The sequence below is a fragment of the Ammospiza caudacuta genome, chromosome 6 (assembly GCF_027887145.1).
Source record: "Ammospiza caudacuta isolate bAmmCau1 chromosome 6, bAmmCau1.pri, whole genome shotgun sequence".
NCBI lineage: Eukaryota > Metazoa > Chordata > Aves > Passeriformes > Passerellidae > Ammospiza > Ammospiza caudacuta.
This window is the reverse complement of record NC_080598.1, coordinates 33,519,063-33,529,611: the sequence shown is the minus strand read 5'-3', so window position 1 is coordinate 33,529,611 and position 10,549 is coordinate 33,519,063. Positions and strand designations below refer to the sequence as shown.

Genomic DNA, 10,549 nt, shown 5'->3' with positions numbered 1-10,549 from the left:
TTTAAGTAAAGAGCGACCGCGGCACTCATCAGTGCCAGGGTCCAGCTGACAAGGTAGTGCTCGGTCATAGGTCGGACTCGACCATGTCGGACGTCTTTTCCAACCTGCTCAATTCAGTGATTCCGCGAGGAAGGACACACAGAAGCAGTGCACGTATCACGTGTCCCCTCCACCTGAGGGCAGCCCCAACCCGACAGCCCCGACCGCAGCTGCGGCCTCCGGGACAGCGCCGCGCTCCCCGCCGGGCCGAGGCGGCCGTGGGGCGGCCCCGCGCCTGCGCGGCGGGGCGGTGGCGCTGGGGCGGGCTCGGGGCCGGGCTGGGCCGGGCTGGGCGGCGGCTGCGCAGCGCTGCGGGGGCTGTGGCCGGGCGGCTCCGGGGACTGGGTGTGGGGACGCCGCGGGACGCCGGAGACTCTGAGTTCCAGCAGGCGGCCGGGCCGGGCCGGAGGGGAGCGTGTCAGCGGCGGAGAGAGACAGACGGTGAGCGGAGCGCCCGTGCCCGGCGTGCGAGCAACAGGTCCCGCCGCGGAGCCGCGAGTCTCGGCTGGCCGGAGCCTCCCCCGCGGCCACGGCGCCCGCGCAGGCCCCGGAGTCCGGCCGGGCCGAGGCCGGGCGGCACGGCGGGGCATAGCCGGGCTCGGCGGCTCTCGGGGCTCGGCCCCGGTCCCCGCGCCCCGCTGGCGGTGGCCCGGGCTGTACCGTGGCCGCGGGTCCTGGGCGGGGCGGCCCCGGCCGCGGCGGCTACAGGTGCGGGCGGCGCTGCCGGGAGCGCGGGGGGCCTCCCGGGAGCGGCTCCTGCGGCTTCCCTGCCGCCCTTTCTCGGGGTGCCTCCCGGGAGCTTAGGCCCAGGAGTTGTAAGAAAACCTCCCGCACTTGGCTGTGTGCTCTCTCTGTGGACTTGTAGCGGGTTGTGTACGTGTTTAAACAAGGGGGAGGGAAGAACTTTAGGCCCCCCTCCCGTGCACTTCTGATGCTGTGGCAGCTCTGTGTTTGGAAGTTATTCCAGTGAAGTTTCTGCTTCGTATTGGTTTATGAAGCTTTGCAGGGCTACGTTAAAGCAGGTTGAACGTGAGCGACTTGCAGTGTGTTTTACAGTCGGTAGCGCACATCCCGCTCGGAGCGGCTCCGTGTGCCCAGAGCTGTAGTGGAAATGCTCTTGCGCTGCTGCCGCTTTCCTAGCGGAGGCATCGAGCCTGTGTGGTGGGAGGGAGACACACTACAGCCAGGCAACAAAGAACTGTGACTGTGAGCTTGGTGAGACAGACCGCGTGAGAAAATGAAATTAACTTGTATTGGACCTTACTGAGGGATATTTATATACAAACAAAGGCTGCCTAAAATAATAATATTGTTAGATGTCTCACGTGGGACAGATCCACGAAAATAACTTCATGAGGAATATTAAAAGGGGTAAATAAGTGATATAAGGGTATTTTCTTTTAAAAATAAAGCCTCTATTGGAATTATTTAGGTATACACTATGTCTATAGCTCACTGAATAGAGCAAAATACTTTCATTCTAGATACATGATGATATATAGCTGACTGCAGTCAGGCTTCTAACAAGTGACTGATAGTGATCTTCTATGTGTCTGCTGCTTCTTTTGCCTATGCCTTAAACGGATCTCTCTGTCCTTTTTGAGGATTGAGGTGTTTTTCATGAATTTGTAAAAAAATAAGGTATCTTTATATTGTCTTTACACATGTGAGTCTGCAAGCTTTTGGATTGGACGTGTTGTCCAAATTTTCACAGTACATTATTTTTTGTTATGATCATATTAGGGCTGTTACTACACATCTGAATGCCAAACGATTTAGAGTCGGGCTGGATGATACACATGTCAACTCTTTTCCAACATGCTGTGCTTAAAAAAAAATCCAGTATTTTACACATTAAAAGCTTAAGTAATGGTTAGCATTGTCGACACTTTTAAGAAGGCATCAAAAATAGCGTTTTAAAGCAGTGTTGTAGGATGTTACATTTAATTATCATTATTGTTAATAAAGTAATAGAGGTTTAAATGTTAGTCCATGGTCACAGAACTCTTTTTAAAGTAGTTTTTCAGAGTTTACATTCTTCTAATGTGTGTCATATTACTTTGCAATGTGTGGAATAACAGTGGATGATGATGTTTTTCTGTATAGAGTTAGCTGTTGGTAAACACTATAATTTTACTTAGTTTTTATTGAATTTCTTCTTAAAAGTTCTGGACTTAGAAGTGTGCATCAAAATATCAGTAGACTGATATATGTGGCTTAGGAATCTGCAGGAGTTACTTATGACCTTTGAGGGGTGACAAGCATCTTTCAGTACCTCAACAGTACGTGATAAAGAACTATGGAAAATGCAATGCAGAGGTTGGGATTCATACCAAGAGTTATGGATACTGAAAACTTAATGTAGTCTGAAGTTTATGTGCATCCATATATTGATCCTTGTTCATAATTACATTTATTGTAATAGAAAGATTAAATTTTCCTAATACTTTATTTGCTGCTTCATTTGCTGCTTTAATTAGAATCTCCTGCTATTCTTAAAAGTTGCAGGCTTTTAAAAAACTTACGGCATTTTTAGATGCAAATTCTATTATGTCTCTTCAAAGATTGGATCTTAACATCAGAAGTTAACTGTTTTAACTGTTTCAGCTACTGGTTTTTTTTCTCAGTTTGTACTTTGAAGTGCAGTCCTTTTACAGTGTTAAGCTTTTAGAATGCTGAAGGCTAAAATTTCAAACTGTGTTACTTCCTAGATAGCAGGATTTGTGTTTGTATTCATGTGCCATGTTTAAAATTTTTAAATGTTTAACAACTGACATTTTTGAAGTACTTTCTCAGTCACTGTTGCAGAAATACTCGACATTACGGTATTTGGAAGACAAATTACTGCCTTGAAATGCATTTGAAAACCTCAAGACTTTTTGTAAATATTAATTAAATACTGCTCTATTGTTTTCATTTTATTAATGGGCAAAGAGAGGCATTTGTGTATTTGAAAACGTTTGCAGTATGTCCGTGGTAGAAAACTCGGTGGAAACAATTGAAGTGGTGGTTTAAAATCAGGTGTGCTGGCAGAGTTGCTCTTCTGGTGTGGTTGCCTACCTTGGAGCTTTTTTCAGTAGGGTGGTTCTGACAACAGGGGCACTTTATGTACACATCCTCTTTCCTTCACTCCCAGTACAGCTAGACAAGCTAGACAAAATGTCTTAGTATAGTTCAAATTAAAGTATGAAGCAGAAGAAAGAGGAAATTGTAACTAATTAAATTTATATCTGAGACTATTTTAAAGTAAGCTTTTGTTTGTTTTTATTTTTAACGGGAGGTGATCAGCTCTATATGTCTGTTGGTAAAGACGTTTTATAATGCTGTCTAATTGCACACTAACACATAGCTGTGTGGGAAGAAGAAAATGCTGTTACTCTCAAAGGTTGCAGCAGTTAAATTAGAAAGCAAACACAGATACCATCAGTAATGCACACTTCTAAAAGAATGCCCCAGTTCTGTGAAGACCTAATCTTGCACACTTCTCTTTTGGCAGAAAAAGGATGCAATGTTGCATTTCCTTAAAGAGGTGGAAATTATTTTGAGTACCTACCCAGCATATTGAGATTTGGATTCAAATCCTTCTACTCTTTAGGGGAGCTGCCAATTCCCAAAAGGAATATCTTAACTGCCAGACCAGTGAGTGTTTGGTTTGATTCTTGAGGAGTAGTAGTCACTTAGGAAGGGAGTGAATATGTAGCCCAGGGACTTGCTTGATCAAGTACAAAATAATGATATGGATTCAGGTTTTTCCTTCTTACAAAATGTTGAAAGAGTAAAGGAAAGGGATTTTTCTTGGGAGTGGTTTATTTTCCCTAGCATGGTGTGAAATTTTGAAGACTTAAATCTCTGATCTTTAGGTTTATTCTTATCTGACTCGGCCAGTTCCTACTCAAGTTGAATATTAAATATCTGAACAGTACCTGTAACACTTCCTTTTCATTTTGGAGCAGGTCTTTGTTGTTTATTTGTGGGTTGTGGAGTCTAGTAGGTGGCATGGCATTTATGTTCCCTTGTGGATCTAGTTCTGCTTTGTTCTAAGACGCCAAATAATTAGATCTAGAAATGTAATTGTTTCAACATACCTGTGATTATTATCTGCTATAATAGGGCTGGTCAGTGACTTGTGTTTCCTTAAATTATTTGCCTGTTGCATCATGTATCTATTCTAGTTCTGGCAATAATTGTTTTCTTAACAAAAAAAAAAAAAAACGAATAAGAAATAGCTAATAGGTTTTGTTTGAACATTTTTAATACTTGATTTTGCCTCTAGTGTTCTATTGTTAAAATTTCAATTCTATGGTTGGAGAAAAGGCTTGACTACTGAACATGTGACAATACAGCTCATGGTCTTTAGAGTCTGAATTTGCTGTAATTTATCAGCACAGACAGTAAACTCCTCATGTCCTGCAGAGGTCTAACAAAAGAATAGATGTTAAACAGAAAATCTGGGAAAATACAGCTTTTCTTAAGAAATATAAGATAGAAACCAAACCACAATTTTCATTCTTGTACCAGGACGCATCTTCTGGGGAAGCTATTTTAGGTTATGTGTGGTTATTTGGCTGTAACAGATAGTTCAGAAGACTCTCAAATGTGGGAGTTTTTCTGGGGAAAAGCAGTTTAAAACCAGGAATGATTTCTGGCAAGGATATATTAGAAGTGATAGGACAGTTAAGAGGTCCTGTACAAAAGGTATTAGGAGCACTGGAGTGTGGTAATAGTCATTATGTTAGCATCTAAATCAACCTGGGTACATGCATCAAGTGAATAGTGAGTGTGAATTGTCTTGTGTGAAGTTGTTCAGTGGTTTCTTGAAGCTCTCTAGAAAGCTGAATTCAGTAAAACCATAAACCTTTGATAACTGGGAAGTGCCAGTGCAACCTCAGCATCTGGTCTTTGACCTGGTGATGGTGCTGGGAGGTGGCTCGTATGCATTCCCAGTCTGTTTCCAAGGATAACTGTATATTTTTAAAGTCAGGAAGGAGAGGCTGGAAAAGTATTCATTTAGGTGCCAGTAGTTTTGAGTGGAGTTCAGAGTACAAATGTGTGAGCTCAAGGGAGAACGATGTATGCTAGTACCTGAGGGAGTCAATTCTCATTTTAATAGTAAATTGTGAAGAGTATGTGAGCTGTGTGATGTCATGGGAGTGATTTGTGTATATTAAAGAGGAATGCAACTTTAAAGAGCTTATCTGAAGGTAGATAAAATATAACTGAGGTGATGTCATGGTAAAAACACTATTAAGAGAAATTACTTAGCTTTTGAGGTTTTCTGGAGCCAAATTTTGATCTTGATTTGGGTGGCAGAGAAATCAGCAGGGTCAGCTCTCTGAATATTCAGGTAAAAACCTAAATGTTTTCTTGGATCTCAAACCTGAATATTCAAGTGTAAACCCAAGTGTTTTCTTAACTGTGGTGATCTTTACAATTAAGGTCAGTGGAGGTGGTACGTTTTGGTAATGCATTGGCTATTAGTCACTTATTTAGAAATCACTGGTCTTTAGTGTGGCAGAGGAGAAAACTAGGGCGGGAAGCAAGTTTGTCTGCATGATGTTTGTGGTACTGAGTTAAATTCTTTACTGTCACAGATACCATGGCAACTTTTTCTTTTGAATGTGATGCCTTTGTGTATAAAGCTAAGGCCTCACCTTAATATCAGATCATTCAGTGTTCCTGCAATGTTGTGGTTGAGAGCTTGTGATTGCCCTTGTTTGTCTTGTTTTATCAAATTGCCATTTACTTGTCAGCTACTGTTAATTAAACTTAAGAGAGATGAATTATAGGTTAATTCAGTGTACCTTGGCTAAGATAATTAAGGTTGCTTTTATAGAGAAACTGTGTTGTAGATAACTGCATTGTGCACTGTAGAAAATGGCAAGTCTCAGATTGGCTAGGAGAGCATGTTGCTAATTCCTCTGGTATGTCTTGTTTTCTGAATATTCTCTCATCTCTGAAAGCAAAGCTCAAGCCTTTGGGTTAAACATCGAGATTTGAAATGGGTGAGGGTTTGGATTGCATAGGTTTGTATGATATGGATTGTACTTCTTACAAATGTATATAATTGTTTTCAGAGAACTAATCTCTTCTTCCCAGTGTCTGAAAGGCTGTGTGATATCAGCAGAGAAACTTAAGTCCTCTCTTACTGGGACAGTGTAGCATTAGTGCACATCACATGCTTTCGCAGATCCTGTGGGATCCAGTGGTGATGGAATTGCTTAGTGCCACTATGCGATGACATTTACATTTTGTTTGAGTGATATTAAAAGTCCTCAAATGCAAGAGAGAAGGAAATTGGTTTAAAATGAAACTGGGCACTTGTATTTAAGGATGGTGATTGTTGTACAAGGGTTAAAACCAACATAAAACAAACTCTTACCATTTAATTTTGTTTCAGTAATCAAGATAAGTTCTAAATTAGTAACCTAATTACTTACAGGCAGGAATTAGCACAGTGTCTTAGTGTAAAGTGAGGTAAAAGCTGATCAGCTCAACATTGTCCTTTTGGGCTGACTGACTAAAATGACTTGCTAGCCTCACGGTATTGGTTTTGTTTTTGACAAGTGGAATAGTCTGTTTCATATTTATGTTTTTAAGAGTATAAACAACACTAAAAATCCATTTGAGCCTAAGTTCTTGTTAGAGTTGTAGACTCTTTCAATGGAATTATCAATTTAATTATTTCCTGTTCAGAGAATATTAACTTAGTGTGTGTTGTGATCTTCTCTCAAGATTTTAACTATTGTCATCAACACTTCTGGTGAGGTGTGTTCCTTCAAGCTGATATAATGAAGGCCAGCTAGAACTCTGAAGAGGCAAGTTGCTTGGCTTCAGTGGAAAGAGAGCAGCAGTTTGAGGATTCTGCAGTCAGGAAGAGTCTTTTCTGCTTTTCAGCCTACTTAGATTTCTTCTTTCTTCATTAGCTCATCAAGCAAGATGTAAATAGTAAAGACTGAAAGTGTATCCCAAGAAAAGCTAAGAACTGAAAAAGTAAATGTCACTTGTACTTCCTCCCAAAAGATAAAATACTGAGGATGATTTTAAGATAAAAGGTGAAAAGCTCTTCAGCTAAAGTCTGGTTATTGTTGTGTATTTTGTGGGTCATTTATTTCTTTAGGCTTTTGTTAATTTTGAAGAATGGAGAAGTCAAAATGATATGCAATGGAGAGCTATTTTTTCTTGACTGAAACAAGAGAACCCAGCACCTAATAATATATTTTGACGCAGCAAATATATTTTTGCTTAAAGCTTATGAAGTAATTTTTAGGTTAAATGCTAATGTTTTGTGTCTATTTATTGAGACTAGTACACTTACTGCTGTTAGGGATTTGTCTTAGGATCACTTTTGAAGAGTCATGATATATTGTTTTTCCATAGATCTTTCCTGATATAATGTGGACTTATATTTCTGACCATGCTTTTTTAGCCCCTTGTTCGTCTTCTTGATTCTTTCCTTCTGCAGACCTTCAAACATGAGTCTGTCTGTTCTCTCTGCTTAGGGAAGATGAGCAAAACTGGGAGGGCAGCAAAGGTTCTGTGTTGGATCACACTACTTCTCTTTCTTTTGGGAAGAAGGACAAGTGATGTTTACTTTGTCAGTTCCTACGTTTCCTTGGGAAGCACTTAATGAAATTTGTCCTGTAAAAATGTGCTAGGTTATCTCAGCTAGATGCTGTGCTGTACTGGGCTACAAGATTGTAAAGAGCTTGGTTTGGTTTCAAAAAGGGGGGACTGAAGAACTGGAATAACTGAACAATATTAACAAAACAATACTACAATATAATAATGTCAAAACTGTGGACTCCTTTCTGCTAAAATGTCATTGAGTCTGTTGATGGCTTACCTTTGATCAGCAGTAGGGCCCTCTGTTATAAATTCATCTGTATGATGCTGAACTTGGAATCAGCATTATGTACTTGTTTGAGAAAGCAGCCTTAGAATTTAAATACCTCAGTTAAAGTTGAGATGGGATGATCTGCAGAAATTAAGTTAGACCTGTTTATGATGTACCAACCTCTTTTTGAAGCCTTTTGTAGTAGGGAAGTATTAAATATTTGCATATATGTTCTTTAAAATTTAACAACTTGAGTTGCACACTTGAATTTATATATACTTTATCCCCTAAGCCAGTTTTTGACTTCTGTTGGTGAAAACTTCATACAGTTTCTCCTTATGTCAATATTTTTGAAGCCTTTTCTATACAAATATTTAATGAATGCAGCTGCATACCTGAATGGTTGGGTAGTAAATGTGGACTGGTTTGTGTTCCCTCTTAAGTGCATACTCTTGTCAAGTCTTAGAAAGATATGTAATGCTGTTCATTTGATACCATGTTTGTTAGTGCTCCCTAAAACTTACGTAGTTGGGACTTCCTGTGATAATTAAAATTCCATACAAATCTTTAGTTCTTGATTTCTTAAAGCTAATTTGAAATTGAACATTCAGCCTTTAAAGTACTTAACATGATTAATCATTGCCTGTTCAACTTATTTTCAAATTGTTCGACAGTTCACATTCTGCTTCTGATACTTTCTGGTGAGATTGTGTTTTTTATTCTTGGATGGATTTGTGAGGATTGGCCCAGCTGATTCCTTCTACTTTAGAAGAAATTTAGATTGCAGCTACAGCTCTGGGGAGTCCTAGATTTTGTGATGTCAGTTTTTGACCTTTTCCTGCTCGAGTCCTCTGCTCTAGTTCATTTGCAGAATTAACAAGTGCTTGTTCCTCAGTCGTTATGGCTCATGGTGCAGTACCTGAAGCAAACTGCCATGCCAGTCTTAGCAATGAAGTGGCTGAGGTGGCAGCACATGTCCCCCCTGACAATTCTACTTTTGGGATCAGTGACTTCTGATGGCAGCAGCCTGCAGCTGAGGATAGTAACTTAATCTGCTACAACAAGATTTGCTAGAGCTTTTCTATCAGCATCTTTAATTTAAGCTTGCTGTTCTTTTAGTTCAGCCTCATATTAAGTCTTATTTTTTTCTTTTTTTTAAAAAAAAAAAAAAAACACAAGGAGAAATAATAACCTTATTTTATGGTCTCTTCACAACAAATTCCATGTTAAACTTGTGACTTCTACTTTGAGAAGTCCATAAGTAGCATATTATTGCTGACCATTACACTGTTTCAGGTATTGTGGATTCATGTGTTGTTATTTTAGTGTATTCATGCAGGTATATTTCTGAATATTTTTGTTTAGCAGGTAAACCATGCAGAAATGCACTGCATCAGTTTCATGTACAGAACCACAGGGTATACAGAACTGAAAGGCAGATAATGGCAGCAGTAAAAAGTGTAAGACCTGTTACTCTTAAGACTTAAAATGTTTTGCATGGGAGCTGTGTGAATGGGTGCTCTAAAGTTTAGAGGAATAAGAAAGTGTTAAAAGTAGGTTTATGGGTTGAGCTTGCTAAAACTTAAAGTTCTCTAATAAACAGCCCTTGTTTGTATTCAGAATTCCAGAACTTGGTCTTGAAAGAGCATAGGTGCATACTTAGAATGATTTGAGTTAGTGGAGCATGAAGGTATTCATAAATCTCACTGACCTCAAATAATAGATTCTGATTTCAGTACCTAATTTGTAACATTATTTTTTTTCTCTAACTCTGCATATTTTTCATCTGTGAATGATAAATAAATATATGGAAATAATACTGTTTCTTTCCATGAATTCAGAATTCATCAAGAACAAAAAGGTTATGAATGCCAATTCTCTTGGAAGTTCTCTAGATAAATCTGACTAAAGAGTTTTTTAATATAAAATGTGAGCTGGCTCCAGGTAGAAAATATGTCTTAGACAAGTATCTTCCAATGAATTGGTCCATTGGAAAAAGGCATGTGAAACTTTTGGTTCAAGTTTCAAAACACCTGTAAGTGATGGACCACCTGTGGGATACATAAAACTTACCCAACCATGGGATACCCAAACCTTTCTAATTTTGCTTTATTATTTCTGCTTTGCAAAAATAAATTTTGCTGTGTCAAGCATTGTAGCCTTGGTAGCGGTGGAACAAAATTCTCTGCCTGCCTTGTTGAGATGATTTGCAGTCTCTGGGAACCAAAGAACTACAACTACACTCCTATACATTAAGTGAGATATTATTAACAGAATGTCTGCTAAACAGATATGTTCTTATGAATATAATAGATGTTTTGGTTTAAAAAGTTGTCAGTTTCTGCAGCTTTGAAGCAAAAATCACAGACTTGAAAAAAAATTGAATTCATTGTTGTAAATATTGGGTGCCCTGTCGAATTAATAATCGACAGTTTCCATTGATAATCATCAATCACTGCTGCATTGATTGTTTTGAAATTTTCAAATGGATTTATAGCCCATCCTAAACTGCATTGTAGTAAGTGTGAAAGTGACAGTTTGAAGTGACAAAACAGAAATAATGGATAACAGGTTATGTACATCCCCAAATTAGTTTGTTTCCTTAGTAGCCAAAGGTGAAAAGTAACAATAAAGTGTAGAAATTTCATCAAGACTCTGTGAAAATCACATCTATCT

At 39.5% G+C, this 10,549-nt stretch overlaps 1 protein-coding gene across 2 annotated transcripts in view; it reads left to right on the top strand.

The window, feature by feature from the left end:
- Nucleotides 1-367: 367 nt before the first annotated feature.
- PALS1 (protein associated with LIN7 1, MAGUK p55 family member) overlaps nucleotides 368-10,549 on the top strand; it is a 55,408-nt gene continuing 45,226 nt past the window's right edge. The window contains exon 1 of one of the 2 annotated variants that reach the window (XM_058806502.1): nucleotides 368-480. The gene's annotated coding sequence lies outside the window, so the exon portion shown is untranslated. Of the gene's footprint in view, nucleotides 481-1,223; nucleotides 1,255-10,549 lie in introns of those variants that run through there. The other variant, XM_058806504.1, reaches the window with a different exon arrangement.